Genomic DNA, 3468 nt, shown 5'->3' on the forward strand with positions numbered 1-3468 from the left:
AAGCTTCCAAGGAATTGAAATAAGAACTTGAGTCAGGTCATGTTTACAGCTTCTGTAGCCATCTGATGCCTTCGTGCGGCTCATTCTTTCCATAAACACTTATTAAGGGCCCATTTTTTGCAATGCATTATGCAGACATAAAGATAGACCAGAGAATTAGATTTCTTGGAAAGATTTTACTGTCTTAGTAAAGGAAATGAAATATTATAGGATGAGAAGAGTTTGTGATCTTGACTGTAAAACTAGATTAAGCGGCATTTTAGTTTCTAAGTTAAAATGTTAAGTAACTTATCACATTCTATCAAGTGTTTTGATATCCTAATAGTAACAAATTTTACTTTTCTGCTTAAGCAGTTTTGTTTTAAGTAAAAATCATGATTAGTGTTAGTGTATGAAACACATAGATGTGTGGAGGGGGAGGGCTTGTTTGTTCTTTATCAGGCTCTAAGATCCCAAACTTTAAAAAAATTAATTTTTAAAAATTTAGGTGATATTTGTTAATAACATTATATAAGTTTCAAGTGTACAATTCTAAAATGTAAGAGCCCTGACTTGTGTGGCTCAGTTGATCTGGGCGTCCTTCTGCAAAGTCAAGGTCATTGTGTGCTCACCACCTCAAGGCTAGTGTCCCTTTGTCACCATATATTTGGTGACATCTTTACCATCTTTATCCTCCGCCCCCCTTTTCCCTCTGGCAACTACCATATTGTTGTTTGTTTCTGAGGTTTTATTATTTTCTTCATGTACTTCTTTTTTCTTTAACCCACGACCGTTGTTTATTATAAAGGTGAACTCTGACGGGCTTATCTGTAGGATTTCTGGTAACGAGCACGGGCACCAGGACCTCCAGTCTTTTTGGATTTGCAGCGACGGGGATCAGCTACCAGTAGGGTCTGGTCATCCTGGATGAAGATGTCTTTGGTCTCCTTCTTGGAAGCCTCATCCATGTATTTCTGGTAATAGACCACCAGGGCTTTGGAGATAAACCAGCGGATTACATAAATCGGGGCCACATGACCACCACCCTTCACTCAGACGCAGATGTGCACACCGGCAAATCGCTCCTTCCCCAGGAGCAGAACAGGTTCCAGTAGCTCGTATTGCAGCGTGTGGGGCTGGATCATCTCCAGGGGCCGCCCGTTCACCTCGATGAGACCGTTGCCCCGTGCGCAGTGCGCCACCGCTGTGGCTGTCTTCTGGCCTCCGAAGACCTGAACGGACTGCAAAGGACCCTTGGATGGCATTGCTGCGGGCGTGCGTGCACTAGTGGTCCTCACCACGTGGACCCCACACCAGAAAAAAAAAGTGTTCATGTACTTCTTGCACTCTGTTTTACATCCCACATATGACTGAAATCGTATGGTTCTTAGCTTCTTCTGACTTATTTTACTTAGCATGTATTTTCAGGGTCTGTCCATTTTGTGGCAAATGTCAGTATTTCATCCTTTCTTATGGCTGAGTAGCATTCCATTGCATATATGTCCACATCTTTACGGATGTTTTGGCCACTGTAAATAATGTTGCAAAGAACATAGGGGTTCATAGGTCTTTAGTGATAAATGTTTTCAAATCACTTTGGTAGATCCCGGAAGAGGGATTGCTGAGTCATGTGGTAGCTCTATTCTTTTTCCTTTTTTTTCCTTTTGAGGAACCTCTATACTGTTTTCCATAGTGGCTGTACCAACATACATTCCCACATGCAGAGCATGAGGGTTCTTTATTCTCCACATCCTCTCCAACACTTGTGATTCCTTCAGACTTTTCATTTCTGCATATTCTGCCAGTGGTGACTTTGTGCCATAAAGGTCTCACCAGACGCGTTCCCAGGTGATTTACTCAGTCATCAGTGAAAGCCTGTCTTCAAGACCACGTCTCTTATCATCTTTGTAGCTCTTCGCCCTCTGCCTTGGGATAACAAAGAGCATTCAGTTGTGAAGTGATGAGGAGGTCTGTCTTGGGCTGGACACCAATGTCCTATCTGGCCTTGGCTGGTCTTCTACCTCCCTATGTCTCAAAATCCAGGATCAGGTTTGTGTGACTGAGTGTGTCTGTGTATTGAATGACAACTCATGGGAAGAGCTGGACCAGGCAGCAAATAGTCAGCTACTTAGGGATGCTGAAAAGGATCTGTTCCAGGGCCTATGGCCTAACCTAGCAGAAACTTTTCTGACTGTTACAAATCTGTAATGCAAGTCTGACCACGCTTCATTCTTAACCTAGTATCTTGGGGCCATGATGTTATTACTGATGTTATTTTCACAAGTACATTTTATTTTAGTTCTAGTTATGGGGACAGTACAAAAAAAATGAGGGACACAATTTTAGACCATGAATGATGTTGGCTGCAAAGGGACCTTTTGCCTAAGTGACCTCGAAGGACCAAGTGACATGGGCTGCAAAGCGAGACCAGGGATCTAAGGCCTTCTAAGTTATGTTAGGTGTGAAGGGAAGCAGAATATCAGCTTTAGTTTTTTGAAATCAAGGTCTTTTAAAATTTTTCTCCAAACATTATTTGTTTCTGGCTAACATTTTTTTGTCTGCAAAAGAAGAAGGGAGCCATTGCTTTTGGAATGATTCTTACACAGGGTGGGACAAAAGTAGGTTTATAGTTGTGAGCAAACAAAACACAGAGTTTATATCTGTGTTATTGTTCACTAATTATTGTATTATTTTCCACAGGAACAACTGTAAATCTACTCTTGCCCCACCTTATACTAATATACACCAGCATGACTGACTTATGTTTGAGGAGAAACACAGTTGTTCCTACATGAAAGGTCATGTTACAGGCACTTGGACCAGATTAGCAATGTTTGGACATAACTGGGCAGAAAGACGCAGCGGGTATCCACCATTAACGCTGCACTTTATGTTACATTTATTTTCTCTAGACTGATTAGATTCTGCCTGTTTTGATTACTAACAATAATAAGGCTTTAATTTCTATGATGAGCTCTTCTTAAAATCTCTTCACTGTTATTAAAGCATAGCTTCATTTTTTAGTACCGTAGTGTTATTAAATAATAGTTGCCACCTATTGAAACCTTACCCTGTCCCATGCCTGAAGCTAAGCCCATTAAACATTTCAGCTCACTTAATTTAATCTTTAAAAGGTCCATGCCCAATGCCAAAAGACAAATACCATATAATCTCACCTATAAGTGGAACCTAATCAACAAAACAAACAAGCAAGCCAAATATAAACAAAATCATGGAAATAAAGAACAAACTGACAGTAACCAGAGGGGAGGAGGAAGAGGATACCAGAGAGAAGAAGGGGAAGGGCCATTAAGGTACATGTATAAAGGACACTTGGACAAAACCAAAGGTGGGTAGAATCAAGGGTGGGAAGTGGGGATGGCTGGGGTGGGGGGAGTGGTTGGGAGAAAATGGAGACAATTGTATGTGAACAACAATTTTAAAATGTGGGAAAAATGTCTATGATAAAGGTATTATTCGTCCAGTTTT

The 3468-nt window shown here is 41.0% G+C and overlaps 1 pseudogene; it reads right to left on the reverse strand.

Annotated features, from left to right (window-relative positions):
* Positions 1-803: 803 nt before the first annotated feature.
* On the reverse strand, positions 804-1244 carry LOC119053619 (40S ribosomal protein S16-like; annotated as a pseudogene).
* Positions 1245-3468: the final 2224 nt, after the last annotated feature.

Source organism: Artibeus jamaicensis, unplaced genomic scaffold, assembly GCF_021234435.1.
Source record: "Artibeus jamaicensis isolate MK-2021 breed Jamaican fruit bat unplaced genomic scaffold, CSHL_Jam_final contig_484, whole genome shotgun sequence".
Classification (NCBI taxonomy): domain Eukaryota; kingdom Metazoa; phylum Chordata; class Mammalia; order Chiroptera; family Phyllostomidae; genus Artibeus; species Artibeus jamaicensis.